Source organism: Tinamus guttatus, unplaced genomic scaffold (assembly GCF_059628265.1).
Source record: "Tinamus guttatus ecotype Peru unplaced genomic scaffold, ASM5962826v1 Tinamus_guttatus_pri_ptg000155l, whole genome shotgun sequence".
Classification (NCBI taxonomy): domain Eukaryota; kingdom Metazoa; phylum Chordata; class Aves; order Tinamiformes; family Tinamidae; genus Tinamus; species Tinamus guttatus.
In genome coordinates, this window is record NW_028288689.1 from 7959894 (window position 1) to 7972429 (window position 12536).

The 12536-nt window shown below is 47.8% G+C and overlaps 1 pseudogene; it reads right to left on the reverse strand.

The window, feature by feature from the left end:
- Positions 1-1122: 1122 nt before the first annotated feature.
- Positions 1123-3843, reverse strand: LOC148595073 (protocadherin gamma-B5 pseudogene; annotated as a pseudogene).
- Between the last annotated feature and the right edge of the window lie 8693 nt (positions 3844-12536).

Consider the following 12536-nt stretch of genomic DNA (forward strand, 5'->3'; position numbering starts at 1 on the left):
CATATTTGAGAATTTTGAGAATGCCGGACAGTGATCCAGTCCGAGAATGTCTCTATCAGCAAACACATGACTCTTAATAAGACTGCTTCTCTTGGTAAAGATGGGAAAAGGAATGTGTGTCTCATTTGTTGAAAAAAAAAATCATTCAGAAAAAAACGAAATGGCTCCTTTGTCAAAGATATTAAGAAAACATTCTTAATCTATAACAAATAATACTATTTCAACATCAGATTAGTCAATGATTGATTCGTTGTAAATAATACTCTCATGTTCTGCTTTTCTGAAACGCTACAACAATAAAAGTCTGTCATCTTAGAAGAACATATTTTCTTCTCCACTAATCACTACTGGGAGGTAAACATATTCAGTGAAACCACACCTTCCATTCTAGCAAACTAGAAGGATTGACACACAGCCAAGGTAGCTTTACATTCGCCATAGGGCCACACTATCCCTAACAATTACACTAATTACTAAGAGGTTAGAGACCATAAGGGAACTAGTACCATCACACTGGGTTATTCCATCAAGCTCTCCCTTTACCTTAAGATCGACATAAGAGACACAGTGACGCCGTGTACTGTGATCACAGACGGGGAAAGCTATAATAGCCGAAGAAAGCAGGAAATCCACGACCGTAGAGAAATAAGGTTTTCTCCACCCCCACTATTTCGACTCTTTCCGCATCAAAACTGCTGGGGTAGACGGCGACACCGATTTATTTATTTACAGGGAAGTCAGTCCCTCGTCATGGCCACGGACACAGCTCGTCACCTCATTCTCGGGCTCGCACTCACATATAATTTGGAAATACATTACGATAAAAAGGGGGGAAAAGGCAAATGTTTCCTGTTCAATATTATCAATGACGTGCAGCTACTTTTGTGGGGGGGATGTGGGGGGAGTAGGGTTTGTTGTTGTTGTTGTTTGTTTGTTTTAGAAAGAAGAACCCAAAGACCACAGAACCCTCCTGAAAATTCATCCATGCTAATTGCTCTAACCACCTCTGCAAGTGACAGAACAATGCCTCGTTCACTGGTGCATCCTATCTCACTCAATATATCACTAAAGGATAATAGACTATTTTCATACGGCAAACCGTTCCACAAAGGAAGTGAAATTTCAGACAATGCATTGGCGGTTATTTTCAACGTAAACACCTAGCTTAAAGACGGAAAAAGAAAAAAGAAGTAAGCGATCGAGTAAAACTGTTTTCCTGTCATTTTTATAGCAATCTCAGAGGATATAAAGGGACATTCGAAGATACTTTCAGGAAATAAAAGGTTCAAAACGACCCTACATCCCAGTTCAAAGGCACACATGAAAAAATAAGGACCGTAAGAGGATAAGGAAGGGAGCGAGGGATTGTGTCGTCTTACCGACCTGCAGGGCGTCGGGGTCCGAGGGCGGCTCTGCCGGGGCGCGGCTGCTGCTGGCCGTGAGCATCGCGGGCGGGTCCCCGCCGAGAAGATCGTCGACGGCGCGGCTGGGCAGCGGCGCCGGCAGCAACGCGCACTCGGCCACGGCGCGTGCCGGCGCCACGCACAGGTTGTAGGAGTAGGGCAAGGTGCCCTCGCAGAAGTCGGCCGGGAAGGCGGGGCCGGCCACGGAGAAGCGCTCGGCGCGCAGGCAGCGCAGCACGGCGGGCGGCCCGGCGCGGCGCACCCGCGCCGCCACGGCCAGCGCCACGCTCAGCACGAACAAGGCGCAGAGCAGCGCGAGCGCCAGCACCAGGTAGAACTGCAAGTCCGACGGCGACTCGGCGCCCGCCGCCCGCTCGCTCAGCGCCGGCAGCGCCTCCTGCAAGCTCTCGGCCAGCACCACGTGCAGCGTGGCCGTGGCCGACAGCGCCGGCTGCCCGTGGTCCTTCACCGCCACCACGAGGCGCTGCCTCGCCGCGTCCCGCTCCGACACGGCCCGCGCCGTGCGCACCTCGCCGCTGTGCAGCCCCACGCGGAACAGCGCCGGCTCCGTCGCCTGCACCAGCTCGTACGACAGCCACGCGTTGCGCCCCGAGTCCGCGTCCACCGCCACCACCTTGGACACCAGGTAGCCGGCCTCGGCCGAGCGCGGCACCACCTCGAAAGGGCCCGCCACGCCGCTCGACGAGCCCGGCGCGGCCGACGCCGGCCACAGCACCTGGGGCGCGTTGTCGTTGAGGTCCAGCACGAAGACGCGCACGGTCGCCGTGGAGCTCCGCGCCGGCGAGCCGCCGTCCTGCGCACGCACCTCCACGGCGAACTCGCGGCACTGCTCGTAGTCGAAGGAGCGCTGCGCGTACAGCGCGCCGCTCCGCGCCTCCACCGACACGTAGGGCGCCGCCGCTGCCGCCGCCTCGCCCGCGCTGCCGCCCACCAGCCAGTAGCTCACGCGCCCGTTGGCGCCCGCGTCCGCGTCGCGCGCCCGCACGCGCAGCACCGCCGCGCCCGCCAGGTTGTTCTCCGACACGTAGGCGCTGTAGGCGGCTTCCTCGAACACCGGCGCGTTGTCGTTCACGTCCGACACGGACAGCGACAGCGCCGTGCGGCTCGACAGCGGCGGGCTGCCCCGGTCGCTGGCCACCACCGTCACGTTGTGCTCGGATGCGCGCTCCCTGTCCAGCGCGCTCGCCGTCACCACCTTGTACGAGCTGCCCGACGACGCCACGATCGACAGCGGCGACTCGCCCTCCAGCTCGCACCACACCTTCCCGTTGTCGCCAGAGTCCGCGTCGTGCACTTTCACGAGGGCAACCACGGTGCCGGGCGGGGAGTCCTCGGGGACCGTGCCCGCTACCAACAACGTCCTTATCTCGGGCGCATTGTCGTTTTCGTCCGTGATCTCTATGTGCACCTGGCAGTGACTGCTCAGCCCCCCTCCGTCCCTCGCTTCCACAGCGAATGTATATTTATTCCTCGACTCGAAATCCAGAATGCCCACATTGCGGATGTCGCCGCTGTCGCTGTCTATGCTGAAGACAGCGCGGACAGCGTCGGGAACGTTGCTGAAGGAGTACGACACTCGCCCGTTGGAGCCTGCATCCGCGTCCGTGGCTCGCACCTGCAGCACCAGCGAGCCCGTCGGCACATTCTCCCGCACTCGCGCCTCGTAAGCGCTTTTGCTGAACACGGGCGCGTTGTCGTTGGTGTCTGTCACGTTGATGCGAATCTGGACAGTGCCCGACCTCGCTGGAGACCCGCCGTCCACCGCCGTCAACACCATCTGAAACGAGCTCTGCTTCTCGCGATCCAAAGCTGCTTCTAACACCAATTCAGGCTGCTTCTTGCCACTTGACGTGTCCTTCACTTCCAGCCTGAAGGACGGGTTTTCGGTGAGCTGGTAGCTGAGTCGCGAGTTGCTTCCCACGTCCGGATCTTGCGCCATCTCCAGTGGAAATCGCGCACCAGGAAGGATCCATTCCCCGATCTCCAGATCGAGGGAAGCCTCGCTGAAGACCGGGGAGTTGTCATTGATGTCCTGGATGTCCACATCGACTTGGAAAACGTTGAGCGGATTCTGCACCACTGCCTCCAGACTGACCGAGCAGGACACCGAGTCGCCGCACATCTCTTCCCGGTCCAGACGATCGCTTACGTACAGGTGCCCGGTGTCTGCGCTCACTGAGAAATATTTCTGCTGCCTTCTAGACGCCGAGATCAGCTGCAGCTGCCGTGCGGGCAGGTCTGCCGGGCTCAGTCCCAGGTCCCGCGCCAGCGGTCCCACCACGGAGCCGCTGCCCGTTTCCTCGGGAATCGCATAGCGCAGCCGCTCCGGCGCCGCCCGGCAGCACAGCGGCAGCAGCACGGCCAGGAACGCGACGTGCCCGGCTGCTGCCCGGCGTGGCGGCGCCTGCCCCGCTCCCATCACCGCCGCTCCTCGCCTCCGATGCGCCTCGCTGCCCGTCCTCCGGTACTTCTCTGCTCTGCAGATCAGCCGCAGCTGGCTCGCAAAACAACCGGCGCGGCAAGAAATAGCCCAACGCCGTTCTCTTTTGCTCTGCGGATCCGCTCTGCTCTTTCTTCTGCTCTGCTCCGATCTGCTCCTCCTTCTCCTGTACTCCGCTCTTCCGGCTGCGACGCTGGAAGCTGCGCGGCTCCGGCAGTGGTTCTGGCGGTCGTTCGCCTTGGACAACAGCGGCACCCAGAGTCCTCGCGCCGCCACTGCAGCCCGCCGGCAGGATCATAGGGTCACGCGAAAAGCCACCCGCGTGTGGCATCCCGTGCTGTCACAGAAATCGCCTCGGGGAAGGAATCAGTCGTCCTGCACGGGAGCTACTGCGGCAAATCAGGGCCAAGTTTTGCGTTGTCGGCAGCGAAGGAAGTATCATACTAAACACATGCAGTAAATACATTTGCTTTGCGTGTGCCAGAGAAGGTGCTTATGTGAGGCAGAGCTGAGGTAATCTACTTTTGCCTTATTTTTTTTTCCAGAACCATATGTATCACACAACCATGTACAGTGCCCGTTCTTGGTGGCATTGACATTTCCAACATTCAGACATTTGTCTTTGATCCACGACATAGGCAGGTGCAGCTTTCATATCTTGACCTTTGGAGTTTCATGTTTAGAAAGTGATGTAGCTTTGGAATATATCTGCTCTGTAAGTTAACTCACTTTCAAGGTCGAGCCCTATTCTAATACTCTGTCAGCCTTCAGGGAGTAATACGAGATCTGAAAGGATTCACTATCAAAGCATTCATCTTCCCTAGTAGATGTCCCAGCATGATTCTGACAATGGTTCTCTAACCTGCAATGCTCCAGCAAGGTATCTAGCTCTTCAACTATACTTGTGATCTACAAAGAGAGCTGCAATCTATTTAAATAAAGTATAGTGTATCTCATTCCAAGAGACAGCAGAACATATTTTGTACGATCATGAGAGTGATTTCCAATACCTGTTAAAGAGATGTTGGCTTGCCACAGAGATTTCCCTAAGAGTTGGAAGACACTGGCCCTGAGAAAGAGTTCTTATTTCATGCACAACCTGAACTCACTTGTCCCAATACTAAGGGGATTCTAACAAACAGTCAACATCTTATCTGAAAAATGTCTCAAAAGATCTCTGGTTTCAACAAGTCGTACTACCAATTTTGGAAACAAACACTGCTTTCTGATGCACAGAATTCACTATTCTGTTCCTCCTCACTGAGAAACACGCTTTATGCACAGCATTCAGTCCTAAGGACTCACAGGTGGCCCTCACAGCACAGCCATAGGCACACACAACTCCATTTTCATCTCTTACACACCTCAAACTGTTTGCTCTCCTCAGTGCAACAATTTCCAAATGGCATTTCTCAGAATGCTTTGCAGCCACTGAGTTTTGGCAGAGGCCCCACTGTTCTTGTGCCTGTCAGCAACCCCTTCACTGCATTACTGTGGTCATGCACGCATGGACCTAGCAAAGAAGAACACTGGTGATCTAAACTTCCAGTGATACCAGTCTTGACTGTTCCCCAAGGAAATATTAAGACTCAGTCTTTGCAGCCTCTGAGACATCCACAAAAGCTGTTCTGTGTGTCAGATGGCAAAAAAACCCACAGCCTTTACCCACTAAGAAGCCTCATATTCCCCTTCCTTTTTGTAAGTACATGCCATACTATGCATACCACTGCATACTGAAGTTTGTTCTGTGCCATGCTTTTCTAGGCAAAAAAGAGAGAGTAAATCATATTGATTGTGAAAGAAGGAACCTAGAGGTACTGCTCATGATACCATGCTAATATAACTCAAATACCAGCTTTGCCAGGAAAAGTACAAAACTATGAAAACTGTTTGCCCTGAGCCATCCTGACACTGATTCCTATTCTGTCCACAAAAAGCTCAGACTGATTTTGTTGAAACTCTGAAGCTCGAGGTCTGCTCTAAACATCATTTCACACTGTTATGCTTAAGAACAGAATGTCTTGGGATCTTCTAGGCAAAAGTTACCCAGCCTTATCCAGCCTGCAGGTATCATATCCAGCTGAAGTTATTTGTGTGTGCTGTTGTGACCTTCCTTCTGCCATTTGAGAAGGAATATTTTCTGTCCTGTGCAAGCTGGACTATGAAGAAGCAGGCCACCTGTCTGCACGCCTATAAGTGACCAGAACAGCAGAGCAGCAGTATCAAAAAGCAGTAGCCCTTTTCTTTCTATCATTTTTGGGTCATTGATGATACAAAAACCTCCAGCTGACACCTTTGAGGCAGTTATTCCATGGCTGTATTTTACAGCTATTTTGCCACATCTGTGCCCAAAATGCACCTGCAGAGCATCGGGCAGGTTAGTGAGAGCTCAAGGTGCAAACTTTGCCCTAAAGTCTCCCTTTGAGCTTTGTATACAAGAGGTGGTTTTCACATATTTTTGTCAGCAATTATGGATTTTTGTACCCTGTGGCCTACTCTCCTCCTGAAGCCAGAAATCTGAATGTTTTATTGTAGGCTTCTGCCACACACCATTTCTCAGGCAGGGTAGGACAGCCTATATGTGACATTCTCTGCTTCATCTTCCTCACATGCAAGAATTCGATCTTCAGGTGGATGTGCACTTGCCTTGCTTGGAATTAAGCATTTGCTCCAAGCCCACACTGGTAGATTCAAAGGGAAAAGCCCACTCTGTAAAACAAACTCTTGGAGGAGTCATAGCATGATCTTTCAGTTTATTCACTCCCAGGGGATGTATTATAAAGACATCTAGTAAGTAACATTGCCTCACAACACACACAGCATGGAACATTTCCACATTTCCTCAGTCAGATATAACAAAAAATAGGACTGGATGAAACCACAGCTGTACATAGAATATGACCAAGACCAAATTTTACACTCACCGGCCCAAAACTATATTTCAGGCATCTCTTCCACCTAACCTATGTCTACATGGACAGAATTCTGCAACCTGCCTAGAAATGCTGCCAAAAGAGGTGGCAAGAGATGAACCAGCAATAAAACCCAATAGTGGCTCTTTTTGAACTTATGTATCTCCTAGATCAAGACCAAAATGGGCTGCAATATGGACACATGTTCCCTGGCATGCACCACATTGGAAGCATGTGTCTGCAACAGAAAGCAAATCTTCCTACTCTCTGGGAGCAAAGGTTCACTCCCGACGCAAAATGCATATCCACTTCCAAATACCTAACATTCACAGGAATAGCTGAATTACAAGCAAATGATGGTAAACCAAATAATATCAAATAACATCATGCCACAGGCTCTGAAAACCTGACTCAAGAAACAGGCCACGATGCTGTGTTTCAGACACCAATATTTAATTCAGGGCATAGACAGGTGCTGCTTTTGCACCTTGGCCTAAGAGCATTCTGTTTGGATGTAGAACTTGTACTATGTTCTATGTAAGGTAACTCAATTAGGCTGTAAGCTATAAGCAAATGATGCTGTATCTCCATTTGAAAGACAGCAAAAATAGTAGGTAGGAGCTCAGGGATGACCCCTAAATATTCTGTATGCACAGAAGGATGATTCCTCACATTTGACAAAGCAGGATAAATCTCCATCTTATTGATGGAAGAGACAATCCCTGGGTTCCATCCGGCTTGTGAATTCTTATCCCTGATCACTTCCATTCTATCAAGCAGATAGAATCTCTCAAGAAGGCCAAGGAAAGGCCTTTAGGTTCAACTCAGGTTTAGGTTCACTCAGTCATAATCGAGGACTCAGAGGCAGCCCTCTCTCCCTCTCTCCTCAGTTCAGTGACCCCCAAATGGCATTTTTCATCCTGCTTTGCAAATATTGAGTTTAAGCACCTGGCCCCACCGTACTTGTGGCTGTTGACCACCCCATCACTACATTATTGTGGCCATGAGCAAGTGAGCCTAATATTCAACGACAGTGGTCACCTCTGTTCTGTGTACCAGGTGGCAAACCACATATTTTTTACCCATCAAGCAGCCTCATATTCCCTGCAATCCCTGTGTCACCTTCTTTTTTCAGTACACACCATACTCTGCATACCACTGCATAATGAAGTTTGCCCTGTTCTGTGTCTTTCTAGGTTAAAAAAAAAACACATTGATTAAGAAAAATGGAACCTGGAGGTCCTGATGATACTAAGATAACTCACCTCCCTGTTAAACTTTCTCTTTTGGAGCATCAGTGCCAGCTAGATGGAAAAAAGTAGAAAATCTCCATCGTGAAACTCATTCCTATTCTGTCCACAAAAAGCTCTGGCTGGCTTAATTAATACTCCTGGGCAACACAAGCTGGCACACCAGGAGGCAGAACATGTGTTTGAGGCCTTTAAGAGATTAGAACAGCCCAGAAGGAGCTGGTGTTTGGCAGAAACATTCTGGACCAGACCATGCCAGGTTAGTGTGTGGCCGTCTTGAGAGAGGTGCATGAGAGGTGACTTGCATGTGAGAGTAAAGAGAAATCTCTATCATATGTAAAAGCAAGAGCCTACTTCTCTCTGCCTTTCTGGATGATTGACCATAGCAGAACCTCTAACTGACACCTTCAAGGCAATCATTCAGTGGATGTATTTGACAGCTGTTCTGCTACAACTCTGCTTAGAATACACCTGCAGAGGATAAGGAAGGTCAGTGAATCCTCAAATTACAGGCTAGGACCTAAATTCTTTCTTTTGGCTCTATAGACAGGAGTCTGTTTTCAAATCATTCACTTGTGTTCATGGATTTTGGACTCCTGTGGTCCGCTCACCTACTGAAGCCAGAAGTGCGAATGTCTCAGTGTAGGCCTCTGTCATTCTTCGGGTGGATAAAAGATTGTCTTGCTTGGAATTATGCATTTTGTTGAAAACAAACAAAATAAACAACAAAAAAAGCTAGCGGACTCAAAAGCAAAAGCCCACTCTGTACATGTAACCTAGGAAGACATCTAGCAAACTAAGCATGAAGGTGGCTCAGGCCTAGGAAACCTACATGCAGATCTGATGGTACTCTCCATCATGGTGTAAAAAGGCCAAGCAAGTGACAAAAGAAAAAAAAAAAAGAGAGAGAAAAAAAGAAAATGAGTTCATGGAGGAATTGAGACATACTAGTCAATCAGCACCTGTATTTAGTGAGGATTCATCAGAGGATTGTCACCCCCTTTAAGGATTGTGAGAACAGAGTCTTAGCTTAAGTGCCCTCGACAAGGGCAGAAGGCATGTTATCAAAATATTGCCTAGCCAAATGCAAACTGAGCAACCTATGCTGTACTTTTTTACCCAGTCTCTCACCCTCAATGCATTGCCTGACAACCCTTTTCTTGCAACAGGGAAATGTGTGAATTGAATTCACACTTAGGCCTCAGTTGAGAGCATTGTCTTCAAAGAAATACTGAGCAAATATGTGTTCATCAGAGCCTTATTGTTCTTGGCTGAAATGCTTACAGGAATCTACGGAATGGTTTCTCCTATCATACATGTACAGCAACTGTTGATTTTAAACCAGTGTCAGATACTTTGAGATGCTTTAGATCATGACAACAACACTAAAATTTGAAGGATACTGAAATGAAGAAATCACAGCAGTTTATTTCCCTGGTAGGAGGTGCATTATAAAGACATCCAGTAAGTAACTTCTCCTCACAATGCACCCAGCATGGAACATTGCCACATTTCCTCACCCAGATATAACAAAAAATAAGACCAGATGAAGCTGCAGCTATACATTTACGTCCACCTTTTATTCACTTAGTGATATTGTGAGAGATGTCAGTTTAGCTCCTCTGCTTCAGTTTCCTCTGCCATAAAACTCTGTCCTCGGGTGACTGTGAGCTTGTCTGGAAAAATTAAAGCATTAATTGCAACACTATCCTGAGAGCTTCAGACCAAAAGGACAGTCCATAAAGGCCACCTGGGAAGTCTCTGAGTAAGACTTCAAGCTGGAAGATGGCTCAAGGTCACGAACCCCAAAATACAACTGTGGTGAAACTCTCCACCTCAGGCCACACAGGTGGAAAAGTGAGACATCCTCCAGGAACTGCTAGGAATTCTAGGCATGTAGCTTTTGTATAGATGGTTATAAAACATCAAAAAGTTATTGCTTGAAGAGCTATTGCTTGAAGAGCTTGAAGACTCAGGCCTCAGAGACCTGTCACCACCTTAATGAATAAGAAAATCCTGTTATTCCTGGCAAAATCTCAGCAGAAAGAATGAAAACTCCTGAAGCCAGAAGTGTGAATGTTTTATTGTAGGCCTCTGCCCGAAGCATGATCTCATGCAGGGTAAAACAGTCTCTATGAGACATTCTCTGCTTCATCTTCCTCACATGCAAGAATTGGATGTTCAGGTGGATGTGCACTTGCCTTGCTTGGAATTAAGCATTTGCTGCAAACCAATACTGATAGGTTCAAAGGGAAAAGTCTACTTTGTAAAGCAAACTCTTGAAGGAATCATAGCATGATCTCTCAGTTTATTCACTCCCAGGGGATGTATTATAAAGACATCTAGTAAGTAACATCTCCTCACATCCACACCCAGCATGGAACATTTCCACATTTCCTCAGTCAGATATAATAAAATATAGGACTGGATGAAACCACAGCTGTACGGAGACGGTACCAAGACTGAATTTGACACTCACCCACCCCACTCAAAACTATAGTTCAGGCATTTCTTCCATCTAACCTATGTCTACATGGACGAAATTCTCCAACCTGCCTAGAAATGCTGCCAAAAGAGGTGGCAAGTGATGAACCAGCAATAAGACCCCATAGTGGCTGATTTTGAACTTATGCATCTCCTAGGCCAAAACCAGAATGGGCTACAATATGGACACGTTCCCTGGCGTGCACCACATTGGAAGCATGTGTCTGCATCAGAAAGAAAACCTTCCTACTCTCTGGGAGCAAAGATTCACACCCAAGGCAGAGTGCATATCCACTTCCAATACCTAACATTCAAAGGAATAGCTGAATAAAAAATGAAAGATGGTGAACCAAATAATAACATGGCATAGGCTCTGAAGACCAGACTCAAGGAACAGGCCACGATGTTGTTCAGGCAGGTTTCTGTCATTATTGAGTAGTTATTCAGAAGAAACTCATCACAAGAATGCAGTCTTTCTTACATCTGCTTCCACCCTTGCTGGGAATATGTGGTGCCTTATTCCTAAAAAAAATAGGGTACTGCAGAGCAGTGTAGGATAACCCTCAATGACCTCTTAATGCAGCTGTATGTACAGGACAACTAATGAATAGAGTATCACAAAAGAAAAAACACAGGAAAAAAGAGCAGCTTGTTACGTAGGGAAAAAAGGAATAAATTCACTGAACCCTGGCCTTATATGGAAGTCCTAGAGTCTTCACATTACTTAGAGGCATTGTGAGAGATATTGCAACACAACCCTAACAGTTTGAGAGCAAAAGCCCACTTCCATAAACATCAACTACGAAGACTTCCTGCAAGATATCAAGCTTGAAGACAGCTCAAGTTCAGGAACCCAGAAATACAACCACGGTGAAACTCTCCATTGCAGTGTTACTAGGCCACTCAGGTGGGAAAACAAGATTTCTCACAGAAGTTGCTTGGCATTGGAGTCATGTAGCACTTGCATAGATAATTATATCAAGTTACACAGTTATTGCTTGAAGACATCCACCTCAGATGACAACAGCTGACCCATCTACATTCTTCTCCCAATTCCTTATGCAGCCTCTTAACTTCCTTGCACTGCCTGCAAATGCTTTCATTGCCACATAGTGATGTGACCTTTGGCCTTACCTATGCCAAAACTAAGAGAGTTTCATTCAGAAGAATCCTAGGCATGTAGCCTTTCTACAAATGGTTATAAAATATTATACAGTTATTGAATAAAGACCCAGGACTCAGGCCTGTCACCTCCCTTAAGGAGGTGAATAAGAGGATCTTGTTATTCCTGACTGAGCCTTGGCAGAAAGAATGAAAAAAAGTGTTGTTCAGTCAACCGCCGACCCACTTACCTTCTGCCAAGTCCTTATCCAGTCTCTCCTTCCACGGCCTGCACATGCCATGTAACAGTCTGAGTTTCGACACTTTCTTATACCACAAGCAAGAGCATTTAATTCAGAAGCATGTTTTGCAAACATATGTTTAACAAAGACATGTCATTTATAGCTTTAAACATTAAAGTTAAGTATGAAAATAGCTCATCCTGGCATGCCTTTCTAAGGGAAAAAACATTATCTGACACATGAGGCCTAAATATCAGTCATGGCAACAAATGTGACTAATGTTAGAAACATCCAAAATGAAAGAATCATATCAGGCAGAAATTCTTACTACTACTACTAATATAAATAATGATAAACCTACCATGCAGTAGGTTCATAAGGACCAATCCTCAGTGACACTCTACTACTTAACAGAACCATATCTACAAGATGTCTCGACAGAGTGAAGGAGAAGAAAAGTCTACCATGGAAGGAAAATGCCATGTAAAAAGAGCTCCTTTTAGTGAGAAAGGATAATGGGGAGAAAGACCTATACGAATTATGTGAGACTAAGACAAAATGCTGCTTTGTCCACGGCTTTGTCCAGAATAACAATGTGGCACAGAGTCTTCAAAGACACAGCCGAAGGAACAGGCCATTGAAAACATGAAGAAAATTCATTTTTTAAAAGAAAGCATTTGCAC